The following is an 18,451-nucleotide window of genomic DNA, read 5'->3' as shown; positions in this document are numbered from 1 at the left end:
TTTTGACCAATAGGTGGCACAGTTATGAAATGTATGTGGTGTGGTCAGAATAAGGGAACAATGACACATGCAAAGTTTGATGCCAATATGTCAAAGCATTGCAGAGATACAGCCTCAAGAGTCATTTTGGCATCATGGCTCAACTTCGTCACTGCGGTTTACAAAAACGGTTTCATCTATTGATGCAAAATTCCTAACTTTTTGTTGTCACAGTCTGAAGATGATACGATTCGATTTTGGTGGAAATTGGACAAACAGTCTAGGATGAGTTTGAAAAAGTAGGTTTTGATCAAATAAGAACATTGAGGACATGATGTTTGACCAAATATGGCAAAATTAGTATCTATGTTCTCGGCATGAGCCAATGACTGTATTATGACCAGTTTCATTAAACTAGGCTAATTTAATCAAAAGTTATTAGCATGTTTGTAAATTTTGTTATTACCTCTGACCACAAGGTTGCACTGCCCCAAAACTTTTTGAGTACCTTCAAAGCATGGTGCGGAAGACATTAATTTTGGACAAACAGTTCATAAGTTATAAGCAAAAATAGCCATTTTTTGTATCTCCGGACCAGTAGGTGGCACTGCGCCGAAACGCTGCATGTTGCCTCAGGTCATGCTTGTGATGATATGTACCAAGATTGGTTTGAATACGATAAAGCGTTGTGGAGATATAGGCTTATGAGTGTTTTTGCAACCGCTACGCAAAATTTGTGTGCGCGTTTTTCGAAAACGATTTGACAAATCAACTTGATTTGCAAGATTTTTTGTCAGCATGGTCTGAAGATGATGTGGTTCAATTTCTGTGCAAATCGGACAAACCGTCTAGGACGAGTTCGCAAAAGTAGGTTTTTTGGAAAATTAAAAATGGCGGGAAATTATCATGACCGAAAATGACATCATAGGTTGCAATTGAATCGGCATGAGCCAATGACTCTATTATGACCAGTTTCAATATACTAGGCTAATTTAATCAAAAGTTATTAGCATTTTTGTCAAGTTTGTTATATCTTTTGACCACAAGGTGGCACTGCCCTAAAACTTTTTGAGTACCTTCAGGGCATAGCATGGAAGTCACATACTGAGTTTAGTAACAATATACTAATGCATTTGTAAAATATAGCATTTTTTGACAAAATTCAAAATGGCTCACAGCCAAAATGGCCGATATGGTAAAATTGAATATCAGACGACTTGGCATGCCGTCCTGAATGTAACGAGACCACTTTTATGATTTTTGGACAAACAGTTCAGAAGTTATAAGCAAAAATAGCAATTTTTCGTATCTCCGGACCAGTAGGTGGCGCTGCGCCGAAACGCTGTATGTTGCCTCAAGTCATGCTTGTGATGACATGTACCAAGTTTGGTTTGAATACGATAAAGCGTTGCGGAGATATTGCCTTAAGTGTGTTTTTGCAACCGCTACGTAAAATTTGTTTGCGCGTTTATCGCAAATGATTTGACGAATCAACTTGATTTGCAAGATTTTTTGTCAACATTGTCTGAAGATGATCTGGTTCAATTTTCGTGCAAATCGGATGAACCGTCTAGGACGAGTTCGTAAAAGTAGGTTTTTTGGAAAATTCAAAATGGCGGGAAAATTTTTATGACGGAAAATGACGTCATAGGGTGCCATCGAATCGTCTTGAGCCAAGGAATCAGAGGAAAAAAGAATTTAGTTTCTAGCCCTTATGGTTCAAAAGTTATTAGCATAAACATGAGTCAAATTTTGGACTGATGGTGGCGCTAGAGGGATTGAGTTTGAGACTCCAAATTTGCTACGGTGACATTTCAGACTGTCCTCTATTAGTGTGCCAAATTTCACAACTTTTTACCATACGGTTCTATGGGCTGCCATAGACTTCGTGGCGGAAGAAGAAGAAGAAGAAGAAGAAGAAGAAGATGAATAAATATAGCTGCAAGCAGCAATACCGGGGCCAAGCGCAAAGAAGAAGACAAGACATGCCAAAATGGCTGGCAGTGTCAGATCAACTGGAGCAATGAGCAATTAATCACGTTTTAAGATGATTTTAGGCAAAAGGCTGACAAATGCATTGTAGTCTGACAGTGTCAGACCAACTGCAACAATGAACAATTATACAGTTTAAGAAGATTAGGGCAAAATGGCTGAAATATCATATATAGAGTCACTGATAATATAAGTTAATGGTTAATCACTTTTGACCAATAGGTGGCACAGTTACGAAATTTATGTGGTGTGGTCAGAATAAGGGAACAATGACACATGCAAAGTTTGATGCCAATATGTCAAAGCATTGCAGAGATACAGCCTCAAGAGTCATTTTGGCATCATGCCTCAAATTTGTCGCTGCGGTTTACAAAAACAGTTTCATCTATTGATGCAAAATCCCTAACTTTTTGTTGACACAGTCTGAAGATGATACGATTCGATTTTGGTGGAAATTGGACAAACAGTCTAGGATGAGTTTGAAAAAGTAGATTTTGATCAAATAAGAACATTGAGGACAGTATGTTTGACCAAATATGGCAAAATTTGTATCTATGTTCTTGGCATGAGCCAATAAATGTATTTTGACCTGTTTCATTAAACTAGGCTAATTTAATCAAAAGTTATTAGCATTTTTGTAAATTTTGTTATAACCTTTGACCACAAGGTGGCACTGCCCCAAAACTTTTTGAGTACCTTCAAAGCATGGTGCGGAAGACCCATACCAAGTTTCGCAACGATAGACTAATGCGTTTGTAAAATATAGTATTTTAGCACATAATTCAAAATAGCCGAGAGCCAAAATGGCCGATATGGTAAAATTGAAAATCAGACAACTCTGAATACCGTCCTGAATCTAACGAGACAACTTTTATTATTTTTGGACAAACGGTTCAAAAGTTATAAGCAAAAATAGCCATTTTTTTGTATCTCCGGACCAGTAGGTGGCGCTGCGCCGAAATGCTGCAAGTTGCCTCAAGTCATGCTTGTGATGACATATACCAAGTTTGGATTGAACACGATAAAGCGTTGCGGAGATATTGCCTTATGAGTGTTTTTGCAACCGCTACGTAAAATTTGTGTGCACGTTTATCAAAAACGATTTGACGAATCAACTTGATTTGCAAGATTTTTTGTCAGCATGGTCTGAAGATGATCTGGTTCAATTTTCGTGCAAATCGGACAAACCGTCTAGGACGAGTTCGCAAAAGTAGGTTTTTTGGAAAATTAAATATGGCGGGGAAATTATCATGACCGAAAATGACGTCATAGGGTGCAATTGAATCGGCATGAGCCAATGAATGTATTATGACCAGTGTCATTATACTAAGCTAATTAAATCAAAAGTTATTAGCATTTTTGTCAAGTTTGTTATAACTTTTGACCACAAGGTGGCACTGCCCCAAAACTTGTTGAGTACCTTCAGGGCATGGAGTGGAAGTCACATACCAAGTTTAGTAACAATACACTAATGCATTTGTAAAATATAGCATTTTAGCACATAATTCAAAATGGCCGACAGCCAAAATGGCCGATATGGTAAAATTGAATATCAGACAACTCGGCATGTCGTCCTGAATCTAACGAGACCACTTTTATGATTTTTGGACAAACGGTTCAGAAGTTATAAGCAAAAACAGCCATTTTTTGTATCTCCGGACCAGTAGGTGGCGCTGCGCCGAAACGCTGTATGTTGCCTCAAGTCATGCTTGTGATAACATGTACCAAGTTTGGTTTGAATACGATAAAGCATTTCGGAGATATAGCCTTAAGTGGGTTTTTGCAACCGCTACGTAAAATTTGTGTGCGCGTTTATCAAAAACGATTTGACGAATCAACTTGATTTGCAAGATTTTTTGTCAGCATGGTCTGAAGATAATCTGGTTCAATTTTTGTACAAATCGGATGAACCGTCTAGGACGAGTTCGCAAAAGTAGGTTTTTCGGTTAATTAAAAATGGCGGGAAAATTATCATGGCGGAAAATGACGTCATAGGGTGCAATCGAATTGTCTTGAGCCAAGGAATCAGAGGAAAAAAGAATTTTGTTTCTAGCCCTTATGGTTCAAAAGTTATTAACATAAACATGAGTCCAATTTTGGACTGATGGTGGCGCTAGAGGGATTAAATTAGAGACTCCAAATTTGCTATGGAGACACTACAGACTGTCCTCTATAAGTGTGCCAAATTTCATAACTTTTTACCATACGGTTCTATGGGCTGCCATAGACTTCGTGGCGGAAGAAGAAGAAGAAGAAGATGAATAATAATAATAATAGGAACGGGAACGGTTTCAATAGGTGCCTTCGCACCTTCGGTGCTTGGCCCCTAATAATAATAAGAACGGGAACGGTTTCAATAGGTGCCTTCGCACCTTCGGTGCTTGGCCCCTAATAATAATAATAATAGGAACGGGAACGGTTTCAATAGGTGCCTTCGCACCTTCGGTGCTTGGCCCCTAATAATAAATATAGCTGCAAGCAGCAATACCGGGGCCAAGCGCAAAGAAGAAGAAAAGACATGCCAAAATGGCTGGCAGTGTCAGATCAACTGGAGCAATGAGCAATTAATCACGTTTTAAGATGATTTTAGGCAAAAGGCTGAAAAATGCATTGTAGTCTGAGAGTGTCAGACCAACTGCAACAATGAACAATTATACAGTTTAAGAAGATTAGGCAAAATGGCTGAAATATAATTTATAGAGTCACTAATAATATAATCTAATGGTTTATCACTTTTGACCAATAGGGGGCACAGTTACGAAATTGATGTGGTGTGGTCAGAATAAGGGAACAATGACACATGCAAAGTTTGATGCCAATATGTCAAAGCATTGCAGAGATACAGCCTCAAGAGTCATTTTGGCATCATGCCTCAACTTCGTCGCTGCGGTTTACAAAAACGTTTCATCTATTGATGCAAAATCCCTAACTTTTTGTTGCCATAGTGTGAAGATGATGCGATTCGATTTTGGTGGAAATTGGACAAACGGTCTAGGATGAGTTTGAAAAAGTAGATTTTGATCAAATAAGAACATTGAGGACAGGATTTTTGACCAAATATGGCAAAATTAGTATCTATTTTCTCGGCATGAGCCAATAAATGTATTATGACCAGTTTCATTAAACTAGGCTAATTTAATCAAAAGTTATTAGCCTTTTTGTAAATTTTGTTATAACCTTTGACCACAAGGTGGCACTACCCCAAAACTTTTTGAGTACCTTCAAAGCATGGTGCGGAAGATATGATTTTTGGACAAACAGTTCAAAAGTTATAAGCAAAAATAGCCATTTTTTGTATCTCCGGACCAGTAGGTGGCACTGCGCCGAAACGCTGCATTTTGCCTCAGGTCATGCTTGTGATGACATCTACCAAGATTGGTTTGAATACGATAAAGCGTTGTGGAGATATAGGCTTATGAGTGTTTTTGCAACCGCTACGCATAATTTGTGTGCGAGTTTTTCGAAAACGATTTGACAAATCAACTTGATTTGCAAGATTTTTTGTCAGCATGGTCTGAAGATGATATGGTTTAATTTCTGTGCAAATCGGACAAACCGTCTAGGACGAGTTCGCAAAAGTAGGTTTTTTGGAAAATTAAAAATGGTGGGAAAATTATCATGACCGAAAATGACATCATAGGTTGCAATTGAATCGGCATGAGCCAATGACTCTATTATGACCAGTTTCAATATACTAGGCTAATTTAATCAAAAGTTATTAGCATTTTTGTCAAGTTTGTTATATCTTTTGACCACAAGGTGGCACTGCCCTAAAACTTTTTGAGTACCTTCAAAGCATGGTGCGGAAGACACATACCAAGTTTCGTAACGATAGACTAATGAGTTTGTAAAATACAGTATTTTAGCACATAATTCAAAATGGCCGACAGCCAAAATGGCCGATTTGGTAAAATTGAATATCAGACGACTTGGCATGCCTTCCTGAATCTAACGAGACCACTTTTATGATTTTTGGACAAACGGTTCAAAAGTTATAAGCAAAAATAGGCATTTTTCATATCTCCGGACCAGTAGGTGGCGCTGCGCCGAAACACTGCATGTTGCCTCATGTCATGCTTGTCATGACATGTACCAAGTTTGGTTGGAACACGATAAAGCGCTGCGGAGATATTGCCTTAAGTGTGTTTTTGCAACCGCTACGTAAAATTTGTTTGCACGTTTATCAAAAATGATTTGACGAATCAACTTGATTTGCAAGTTTTTTTGTCAACATGGTCTGAAGATGATCTGGTTCAATTTTCGTGCAAATCGGATGAACCGTCTAGGACGAGTTCGCAAAAGTAGGTTTTTCGGAAAATTCAAAATGGCGGGAAAATTTTTATGACGGAAATGACGTCATATGGTGCAATCGATTCGTCTTGAGCCAAGGAATCAGAGGAAAAAAGAATTTTGTTTCTAGCCCTTATGGTTCAAAAGTTATTAGCATAAACATGAGTCAAATTTTGGACTGATGGTGGCGCTAGAGGGATTGAGTTAGAGACTCCAAATTTGCTAGGGTGACTTTTCAGACTGTCCTCTATAAGTGTGCCAAATTTTACAACTTTTTACCATACGGTTCTATGGGCTGCCATAGACTTCGTGGCGGAAGAAGAAGAAGAAGAAGAAGAAGAAGAAGAAGATGAATAATAATAATAAGAACGGGAACGGTTTCAATAGGTGCCTTCGCACCTTCGGTGCTTGGCCCCTAATAATAATAGGAACGGGAACGGTTTCAATAGGTGCCTTCGCACCTTCGGTGCTTGGCCCCTAATAATAATAATAAGAACGGGAACGGTTTCAATAGGTGCCTTCGCACCTTCGGTGCTTGGCCCCTAATAATAATAGGAACGGGAACGGTTTCAATAGGTGCCTTCGCACCTTCGGTGCTTGGCCCCTAATTAAACAAAATGGACTAAATGGAGCACCAAGCACCAAGCGAACGCAGATAGGTCTACATATTATGATCTTTTTTTGTAATATATGCCTCACTTTGTGTGTGGCAAGCAGGAGAGATGTTAATGTTGCAGTTAAAATGTTGTTTTTGAAAGTCTAATGCTGCGTTCACACCAAACGCGAATAGAGCGCCAGGAGCGAGTGATTTCAATGTTAAGTCAATGGAAAGGCGCGTTGACGCGCGTCTGGAGGTCCTGCGGCACGATAGACGCGTTTCGAGTGGCGTGATGGACGGCGATTCCGCCTCATTTGCGCAAATTACGTGAATTGGACGCAAATTGAGCGTCTTGCGTGATACGCGCGTTATGCGCGAGTGGTGCTTTTTGTACATTCACGCGTTTGAAGCGAATTCGCGTCTGACGCGCAAGTTGAGAAATCTGAACATAATGAAGATAGTGAAGTGAAGATAATGTAGGAGTTGCCTGGACCACATTTGTGTGGCTATTCATGTTTAATATATTTTTTAATGACAATGAAAAGAGGCAGAGTGGTGTTTTATGACATATTTCTCCTGGAGCGCCTTGAACGCACGTCTGTTTAGCTTCAAACGCTCGATTTATTGGACGCGCGAATGGATTCAAAATGTTCAAGCGTCCAACTAGACGCGGTAGACGCTTTATTCGTGTTTGGTGTGAACGCAGTATTAATGCCAACAAATATGGATTGAAGAAGAATATTTTATAAAAAGATGTTGTGAATTTTGGAAGTTATTTGATCTATCTTTTTTCTTTACATTTTGACATTTTGATAATATGTGATATACGCATAATGAGCGCTTGTAAATACGTGTAATGCACACGGTTAATTTGACCGCTATGGCCATTCTAGGTAGAAATACTCTTAACTCTTTTGTGTTTTGTAATTTTATACACACATCAAAATATACACACATTTAGGAAAAGTCAGGGTACTATGGGTTTAATTTCAACAAAGTAATTACATTGCAATATTTAAAAATGGTCAAAATGACCGCCTTGCTAGTTCTAGTGTTAATGTATAAAGAGTCTGGGTAAAGATACGGATAAATGCATTTAGTTTAGCATGTTTTAGGGCGTGTTCACACTTGACGTCTTTTTTGTAGTTGCCAGCGTCTTTTTTACATTATAATCCTATGGAGTAAACCGTGTTTTCAAAGAAGTTGTGAGCGCTTTTTTAAACGCCAACACTGACTTCTTTTTCTGCAGCTCAGAGACTTCCTGATAAACTTTCCTGATAAAAACGCCCTATGTCAAGCGCCTTTTTGACAGCTGACCAATGACAAGCGAGTAAGACAACCTGACTAATTTCTATAACAACAAGACAAATGGAGAAGATGCCGGTAGATCGACTAATTGTGCTAGTGTCGGAGCAATGATTTGTAGCAGGTCTTCAAACTGACTTTTGTTAAGTCTAAAATATGCAGCAAACCGCGCATTGTCCAAACGGAGCTCCTGATCTAAATTACTGTAAGCACCATACTGTTTTCTTCCCTGTATAATGCTGTGCACCCACAAACGTCGCAGTGAACCGACTTTCTCCTCCCCTTTAACTTCAGAAGCCAACGCCAGAGCCAACTTTCTCTTTCTCAACATGTTATATCTCTGCACCACACAGCACTCTTGTTGCAGCTGTTGTTATAGCAACAAAAGACGCCCTCGGCTGCTATTTGGAGCCAAACGCTTCCAGCTTTTTATTTGACTAAAAGAGTGCTCTTGTCAACTTTTTCTTGTCAAAAAACAAGTCAAGTGTGAACACAGCCTTATCTTGTACTTTTGAAGCTCTGTTGTAAAACAGCAGTTCCTGGTAAAGTAATTCCAATGTTTAGTGGTTGTTTGAAAGCAACTTTGCAGACAAAAATACCATGAAAAGAGACCTGCGAGAGCAGGAGGAGAATCAAACTTGGGTTTGGCCCAATTGCACTGAAGACCTCCACAGACGGTTTTCATTGAAAACATGTTTCTGTACACTTATCTGAGTTTCAGACCAGACATGTTTTTATATGTCGTCCTCTTTCTCTTATTTCACACTGTCCTTTAAATCATAAAGCTATATTATTCTTTCTGAAGTTCATGAGGATTTTAAGTGTGTGTCATTGTGTGTTTCTGTAGGACGATTACTTCAGAACCTGGAACCCCAACAAAGCACAAGACCAAGGTAAGAACATTCAGCACAAACGTGTTTGTGTTTCTCCTTCATAACAATTTCTCTGTTGCTTTTATCCATTTATACACCTGACCCTGTAGTCTCGCCTCTATCTCTCTCTCTCTCCTCTACTCTTCCATTTATTTTTTATTTTTTACGTGCTATATCTCTACACCCAGATTAATCATAAAAAAAAAACCCTCCAATCCAGTGCTGGAATCTCCATTTCACTGTATCGATCCTCATCTCTTCTCCAGACATTAATCAATACAGAGAGCCAGAAACACACACGCATAGCTAAATGAAGACATATCATAGACTTATTTTTTATATATATTTAAAGCTAATTATAATTAGACTTAAATCCTAAAAGAAAACTTGTTGCATTTTTTAATTATAAAAAGTACATTATTTATTTCGTTTTTAGTTTTTGCAATTGAGGGCATCCAGCAAGAAGGTTTTATCAGATTTATCTCAGTTCTGGAGGCTGGATACAAATTTGCGCACAAATTATAGCAAAGTTAAAGCATGCACACATACAGCAATGATGCAAAATGCAAATCCAACACATTTGTTTTAGAAACATTTTCCTGAATCATCAGGGAAATCAAAGAGCTCAAATGAGCAAAAACATAGTCATTTTACTGGTCAGTTTCTGAATATATTGAGAACTGCTGGTGCACTCTCATAAAGGAAACATTTTTTGTGCATGTCGTGATAATTAATCTCGACGTCGTTGTTTTCAGCTCATATTCTGTCAAGCCTCAGCAGGTGCAATCATGAGTTTGAATGATGCAGAACACAGTAGCTCCAACCACCATTTTTAGTTGGTTCACATTGAAGTAATGACATTTAAAACATTATTAGACTTTTTTTGCATGTTAAATTTTGAGAAGTTAATTTAAAACATTTTGAAACTAGTAAAGGGTTTTTGGATTCCCTTATTGGAGGTAAACGCAGAATCAGCGTGACGTCTTTTCGATTCACAGATGAACTTCTGTAGAGAGGCGTTTCCTGAGACTGTGCTGGTGCTGCCATCACACATACAATGTTTATGCTCTGCAGGAAATCATTTATCTGATTAATCACATATTTACTGTTTCACTGGAATGACTGTACAGTACTAATATCATTTAAACAGTCTCGATACAGCAACAATGCTGCCACTTCAGCTCCAGTCTCTTCTATCATTCAAAAGGTTGGGGTTGGTAAGATTTTTTTATGTTTTGCTGCTCATCAAGGCTGCATTTATTTGATCAAAAATACAGTAAAAACGTTAATATTGTGAAATATCTTTTCTTTGAATATATTTTAAAATGTATTTTATTCCTGTAATCGAAGCTGAATTTTTAATTTTCAGCATCATTACTCCAGTCTTCAGTGTCACATGATCCTTCAGAAATCATTCTGATTTGCATTTCTGATTATTAATGTTGAAAACAGTTGGGCTACATTCATTTGAAATAGAAATCTTTTGCAATATTATGGGCCCTATCATACACCCGCCACAATATGACGCCAGGCTCTGTGAACCAAGTGTTTTTTGCTAGTTTCAGCCTGAAGCAGTTATCATTTTCACGTTCAGCATCATGTTGTTTAAATAGCAAATGCACTCGCGCCCATCTGTTCACCCATGGGAACTGAAAACGACTGCACCATTGACCAACAAAAACCTGGTCAAAAATGCAGTATTTTTTTGTGTTGTTTAAAGGGCGCGTTAGTAATATGTGCCTATAATAGGCGGCTGCACAACGCGTGGTTATTACACACACAGGGACGCGCAGCAGCACACAAACATTTTTAAATATTAAAATTTTTTTTTTACTAATTAATCACATTGTTTTCTGTGCATAATTAAAGTAAATACAGTTTTTTATACTTTTGGAGTTTTTTATATTTTGATATTGTAATAATTTCAGTTACTCTCCAAATTAATGAAGAAACAATTTAAAGACTGCATATTTTAAATATTTGTTGTAATGGCATCTTTTTATGAATAAAGGACAGTATCACTGATACTAATGCCTCTATGAAACATTAATGACGTTACATTACAGTATAACTGAAAGCTACCAATTTCAACATTTATTAGGCTTAAAAAAACGTCTCGGTTACGTATGTAACCCTCGTTCCCTGAAGGAGGGAACGGAGACGTACGTCGGAACTGACCGACGAATTGGGATCTGATCTCAGAGACCAATCTACTTCGAGTGTATTAAAAACGAGCCAATGGAGATTGGCATGCGATCCACGCATTCCACGCACCGCCCCGCAGCGCGGGTATAAATAAGGAAGTGGAATGCTTGATCATTGCCTTTTTCTGCTGAGGAGCCGAACTAGTGACTCGGCCCCCTAGCGGAAGCACAGCACCTGGCGACGGGACGTACGTCTCCGTTCCCTCCTTCAGGGAACGAGGGTTACATACGTAACCGAGACGTTCCCTTTCAGTCGGTCACGTTCGACGTACGTCGGAACTGACCGACGAATTGGGATCCCTACCAAAACGCCAGGGCGCTGGCCCTTCCAGCGTCCTGCTTGAGCGCACTGGACCGTCTTAGATGGTACGGAAGTCAGGGCTCCAAGCAGGGAGGTCAGTCACTGCTGTTTCTGCAAGACCCACTCAGTGTGACTATTGGATAACGCTGGGAAAGCGTGCCCGTCTCGGGAGATGGTACGCTGCGGAGCCACGTCCTTCGTAGAAGGCTAGGTGGCAGAATACACATAAGGACTAACCTGGCAGGGTAGTGCAACATATGGCAGTCTCTGGGGTGGTTCCAGCCTGGTCCCAGGGGGGAAAGAACACGCCCAGAGACGACAGAGCGGGCTCTGTCAAGGGAAAGACACGGGGCTAGCCGAGTAGGGCAGCTGGTACCGTGGAAGAATACACATATGGGGTAGCCGTGAGGGGACCGCTACATATGGAACCCAGCCTACACACACGTTTCACAAGCATACGGGTGCAGGCCTGGCGTCAGACGGCCGCAACGTCTGGCACCGCAGGGGTGACGGAGGAGCTCGACAGGGTTAGCCGTTTCCGGGGAACACAACTGGAGAAAATAGACGCACGTATCCGGCCCAGAGGGCGGGAGTGGCGTTGCAAGCCGACACTTAGAACGGGCACTTAGCGCTACTGGCCACTGGGGGCGAGGATGCGGGAAGATACCGGCTCTACACGGAGGCTATAGAATCTAGCGAACGTGTTAGGTGTCGCCCAGCCCGCAGCTCTACATATATCTGTCAGCGAGGCGCCTTGAGCCAGCGCCCAGGAAGAAGCAACACTCCTTGTTGAGTGTGCTCGCAACCCGAACGGGCAAGGCACGTCTTGGGACTGGTAAGCCAAGACGATAGCATCCACTATCCAGTGGGCTAACCTCTGCTTGGAGACAGCCTTTCCCTTCTGCTGGCCTCCGTAACAGACAAAGAGTTGCTCTGAGGTCCGAAAGCTTTGAGTCCGGTCGACGTAAGCGCGAAGAGCGCGGACGGGACATAACAAAGCCTGGGCTGGGTCTGCCTCCTCCGAGGGCAGCGCTTGCAGGTTCACTACCTGGTCCCGGAAGGGAGTGGTAGGAACCTTGGGCACGTATCCAGGCCGGGGTCTCAGGACAACGTGAGAGTTGGCCGGCCCGAATTCTAGGCACGATTCGTTGACCGAAAGTGCATGCAGGTCCCCTACCCTCTTGATGGAGGCCAATGCCGTCAGAAGCACTGTCTTCATTGACAGGATTTTAAGCTCCACAGACTGCAAAGGCTCAAAGGGAGGGCTCTGAAGTGCTCTGAGCACTAGAGCTAAGTCCCAAGAGGGTAACGAGTTTGGACGAGGAGGATTTAGCCTCCTCGCACCTCTGAGGAACCTGACGATTAAGTCGTGCTTTCCTATGTACTTACCTTCGACTGCGTCGTGATACGCCGCTATTGCTGCGACGTACACTTTGAGGGTGGAGGGAGACAGCCTTCGCTCCAGCCCATCTTGCAGGAAAGAAAGCACGACACTAACCGAACACCTTCGGGGGTCTTCCCGGTGGGAAGAGCACCATTCAACGAACAGGTTCCACTTCAAAGCGTAGAGGCGCCTCGTAGAGGGGGCTCTAGCAGAAGAGATGGTGTCCACCACTGCCTGTGGTAGACCACCTAGAACCTCCGCGTCCCGTCCAGGGACCAGACATGGAGTTTCCAGAGGTCTGGACGCGGGTGCCATAGAGTGCCCCGTCCCTGAGAAAGAAGGTCCCTCCTCAGGGGGATCGGCCAAGGAGGGGCTGTCGCGAGGAGAGTTAGTTCTGGGAACCAGGTCCGGTTGGGCCAGTAGGGCGCAACTAACAAGACCTGCTCCTCGTCCTCCCTGACCTTGCACAGGGTCTGTGCAAGAAGGCTCACTGGGGGAAACGCATATTTGCGCAGGTCCCGGGGCCAGCTGTGCGCCAGTGCATCCGTGCCGAGGGTGCCCCCGGTCAGGGAATAGTACCACTGGCAATGGGTCGAGTCCGGAGAGGCAAACAGGTCTACCTGTGCGGCTCCGAAGAGGTCCCATATCAGCTGGACCGCCTGGGGATGGAGTCGCCACTCCCCCGGAGGTGTCGACTGGCGAGAGAGCTCGTCGGCTGTCTGGTTCAGCGCACCTGGGATGTGAATGGCACGAAGCGACCTCAGATGCTTCTGACTCCAAAGGAGGAGGTGGCGGGCGAGTTGGAACATGCAACGGGAGCGTAGACCACCCTGACGGTTGATGTACGCAACGGCCGCAGTGCTGTCCGTACGGACCAGTACATGCTTGCCACGTAGCGGCCCCTTGAGGCGGCGCAGTGCCAAGTGTACCGCTAACAACTCGAGGCAATTGATATGCCAATGCAATTGAGGTCCCGTCCACAGACCTGAAACTGCATGCCCGTTGTACGTGGCCCCCTAGCCCATGGAGGAGGCATCCGTGAAGAGCACAGCATGCCTGGACACTTGTTCTAAGGGCACCCTGGCCCGGAGAAACGAAGCGTCGGACCATGGGCTGAAAGTTTGGCGGCAGTAAGGAGTCACGGGGACCCGGTACTGGCCGCTCTGCCACGCCCACCTCGGGACTCGGCCATGGAGCCAGTGTTGAAGCGGTCTCATATGAAGCAATCCGAGCGGCGTAACCGCGGCTGCAGATGCCATATGCCCCAGGAGCCTCTGAAAAAATTTCAGTGGGACCGCTGTCCTGTTCTTGAACGAATTCAAGCAGTTCAACACCGACCGGACCCGCTCTTCCGTGAGGCGCGCAGTCTGGCTGACCGAATCCAGCTCCATACCGAGATAAGAGATCCTCTGCGTGGGACAGAGTTTGCTCTTCTCTCGGTTGACCCGAAGGCCCAACAGGCTGAGGTGACTGAGCACCATGTCCCTGTGTTCGCACAACTGCTCCCGAGACTGGGCGAGTATGAGCCAGTCGTCGAGATAGTTGAGGATACGAACGCCGCGTTCTCTGAGCGGAACAATGGCTGCCTCTGCGACTTTCGTGAAGACGCGAGGCGACAGGGACAGCCCAAAGGGCAGGACTTTGTACTGATATGCCTTCCCCTCGAACGCAAAACGTAGGAACGTCTGTGTCGAGGAAGGATAGAGACATGAAAGTACGCATCCTTCAGGTCGATCGCTGCGAACCAATCTTGGGGACGGATGCATTCGAAGATGCGTTTCTGCGTTAGCATCCGGAACGGGAGCTTGTGCAGGGCCCGATTCAGGATACGCAGGTCCAAGATTGGCCGTAACCCACCCCCTTTCTTGGGTACAATGAAGTAGGGGCTGTAGAACCCCGCCTTCATATCGGCTGGAGGAACCGGCTCGACCGCGTCCTTCGCCAGTAGGACATCGATCTCTGACCGCAAGACCTGAGCATCGCTGCTTCGCACGGAGGTGAAGAGGATGCCCTTGTACTTGGGAGGCCGGTGAGCGAACTGAATCGCGTAGCCGAGTCTGTTGGTACGGATGAGCCAGCGAGACGGCCTGGGGGCCGAAGCCCAGAGACCGCACAAGCGGGACCAACGGCACCACAGACGTACCAGGGGTGGGGCAGCGAGGCGGAATAGACAGACCCGACTCGGGAGGCCCGGAGGCGGCCCGGAGTGTTGTCTGAGTATTCCAGGGTGGGGCAGAGTGTGGGTGAGAAGGCCCGGGGGCGTTCTCGGTGCCCACACTGCCGCCCCCTGGCGAAGGGAGGGGAGGAAAGAAGTGACAAGGCCCGGGGGCGTCGCACACTGCCAACCTGGCCCTCTTGGGGCCCAGGGAGAGAGGAAACTGCTCTGAAAATGTGGGTACCGCTGGACTCCGGAGAGCCAGCGGCAGAGTATTGACACCAGTCAGGGCCCCCGGTCCTCCTCCGGGGGGGTGAGGGAGGGGTGCGGACACCAACTCCCTCGGAGCAGCTCCTGTTCTCCCTGGGCTGCCCATCTCAGGGCCGCTTGCCCTTACGCTTGCTTGTAGACTAGCAAGCCCTGAGTGGGTTGGGCGCCTCCCTTACGTCCGACACCCTGCCTCCCAGATGGAGGCTGCTGCCTGGGTTTCGCAGGGGCAGAGGTGGACGCAGGGGGGGCGCCCTCGGCGACAAGCAGGCAGAGGTGCTGCGAATTAGGATTTTTTTTTTTTTTTTTAAACCACCTCTGTCTGCTTCTAGGCCATCGAGAACTGCTGGGCAAAGTACTCGACGGCGTCGCCGAAGAGGCCAGCCTGACAGGCAGGGGCGTTAAGGAACCGAACTTAGTCGGACTCACGCATATCTGCCAGGTTTAGCCCCAGGTTCCTGGACCACTAGTGTGGACATCGCCTGACCCAGGGAGCGTGCAGTGACTTCCGTCGCCCAGAGAGCGAGGTCCACCACCGCACGCAGTTCCTGCATAACCCCTGGGTCGGGACTACCCTCGTACATGCAGGACAGAGGGTAGTGAGAGAGGGAAAAATTTATACAGATTTTGGCCCTTTTGGTGTTCCATATTTTGACACCAAATAGTTCCATACTGCTCATTTTTCCAATGCCCATCCGGGAAAAAAGGCACGGGGGTAGGCAAGGCGATTTAAGCGTTGCACTACGCCTCAGCCACCCGGGAAAGCATGGCTGCCAACTCTGAATCTGATTCAGCAAAAGCACACACCATTATAGTGGGAAACTCAGCATCATCATTTCCAGTGCATAACAGCCCTCTCTCCGATGCAGCAATTGACATCTGTCCTCTGCCAGAGCCACAAATGAAACATTAGGTCTCCTTGTTTTAAAAGGACCAGCAATCCCATCTGTAAGCTACCAGCAGGCATGTGAAACAGTGAACGTGGCCGTCAAACTCGACGGCACACGGTGCGCTGAACGCTCAAGCCCTATGAAAAGGCAAGACGAACACCGCACCGACGTGGTCATGTTCTCATGAGAGAACATGAACCACCCACGAACAAAGTCTCGGCATGCTCATGATGCGATAGAGGAGTGGGGGCCCGAAGAGATGTACCCGGCGGGGATGCCCCACTGTAATCCTCAGGTCCACCAAAGCTTATTAACTAAAGTAGTCCTTTTCTGATGCACCAGAAAAGAAACTAGATCAGGGAATAAGGAAAGGGACTCGACCCCATTTGAGGTTTCATAGTCTGGACCGCGCATCTAGAGAGTGCCGAGTGACGCGCTGGGTTGCCGTGGCAACCCCCGCTGTCAGCCGGCGCTCGACGGCACACGGCGCGCTGAACGCTCGAGCCCTTACGAGAAAGGTGAGACGAACAACGCGCCGACGTGACCATGCTCTCCTGAGAGAGCATGGATCACCCACGAACGCAATCACACATGTTTATATGTGAGAGAGATCGTGGCCGTCAAATGAGGACAGGAAACAACCGCATCCAGAAACACACGGTTTGAATGACATCTTGAAAAAGACGCAGGGTCAAACCGTGTTGCTCTTTTAGAAAAGGAAAACCGCTCTTTCAGTGCTGAAGCACTCAGGGAGATGACCGCGGCTCACGCAGTTCAGATAGTGCAAGCCTGCGTGAGCACTCAGAAATGGAAACGCCCAGCCAACCAACAAAACCAGCTCTTTATCTCCTCTGAAGCGGCCACCCGCTGAAAAGCGCCGTCACACCCGCACTGGAACAGCAATCCTTCTCACGAGACTCGAATAACACTCTTCGTAGACACAGCAATGACGCTGTTCGGCTCCGAAAAAAAAGGCAATGATCAAGCATTCCACTTCCTTATTTATACCCGCGCTGCGGGGCGGTGCGTGGAATGCGTGGATCGCATGCCAATCTCCATTGGCTCGTTTTTAATACACTCGAAGTAGATTGGTCTCTGAGATCAGATCCCAATTCGTCGGTCAGTTCCGACGTACGTCGAACGTGACCGACTGAAAGGGAACTACTTTTAATTTAAGTGAACTTAAAACAATCTTTAAATAAACTCATTATAATAAATGTTATATTTACCTGTGGCCTTCCCTGTTAGACTAATGAAATGTAATTGTTATCAAACACCTTTCTCAAATGCATAAATAATAAACTAAATATAGATGAATCATCTTTTCTCTGTTACCTTTGTTCTTTGATGAACATTAATGACAGACATCATCAGTGCTGCTGTCACTTTAAGATCGGCCACTGCCGAACATGACGCGGATCTGACGCGCTGTCCCGGGCATCTCATTTTCTCACAAGTTCATTTCTCAAGTTGATTTAAGACGTTATTTAACTCATTTAAGACTACTATTATGAGACTATGAGACTCCTAATACTCGACAAAGCTGGCATTTTGGCAACATTCTCTGTGTTGTTGTTATTGTTTGTTCAAGAGCGAAAGAGAACTCACTGTGTGCACGAGACTGGCGCAGACCGGGGTCTGATTGAGACGCACCCACACAGACAGGACATTGACATACAGCGCATTCTCTTGTGTCTCGTCACGCTTAGATTGTTTAAAAGCATTTACATGAATAAGAGCGCAATCATATAATGTAACGCTTTTAAAATGTATATAAAAAAAGAACGCTGCATTAATTGCGTAAAATATTTTTAATATTGCGTTAAAATGGAAAAAATGAATCGCCTGCGTTAACACATTAATTTGCCCAGCACTAATTAAAAATAAAAGGATTCCTCTCTGGAGAAGCGTTCAGTCTTTCTGCTCGCAAATTCCGCCATGTAAATAGTGAATCCGCCATGGTGCGAGTGCAACTGGCTTTTAAAGGGAATGGGAGGTGAAACATATATATTCAGTAAGGGTGCATTACATTGATCAATAGTGACAGTAAAGTATTTTAACGATCTGAGTGCATGGTCTGAAGCGCATGACGCAGGTGCACTTAGGGCGTGTGCAAATCTACTTTTGCTAGTTTAACGACAGGCGCATGATCCAAAAGGGTTGTGGTTGGTTTGATCCAAAAGGGTCTGATTGGTTTATTGCACGTTACGCCCA

At 44.6% G+C, this 18,451-nt stretch overlaps 1 protein-coding gene across 1 annotated transcript in view; it reads left to right on the top strand.

The window, feature by feature from the left end:
- Positions 1 to 18,451, top strand: part of spock1 (SPARC (osteonectin), cwcv and kazal like domains proteoglycan 1) — a 338,493-nt gene that overhangs the window by 183,513 nt on the left and 136,529 nt on the right. Inside the window, exon 3 of the mRNA XM_079839582.1 lies at positions 9,012 to 9,057. The gene's annotated coding sequence lies outside the window, so the exon portion shown is untranslated. The remainder of the gene's footprint in view (positions 1 to 9,011; positions 9,058 to 18,451) is intronic.

This window comes from Gobio gobio (assembly GCF_949357685.1).
Source record: "Gobio gobio genome assembly, chromosome: 16".
NCBI lineage: Eukaryota > Metazoa > Chordata > Actinopteri > Cypriniformes > Gobionidae > Gobio > Gobio gobio.
Note: the sequence above shows the minus strand (reverse complement) of the source record. Positions and strands in the feature narration are given on the sequence as shown.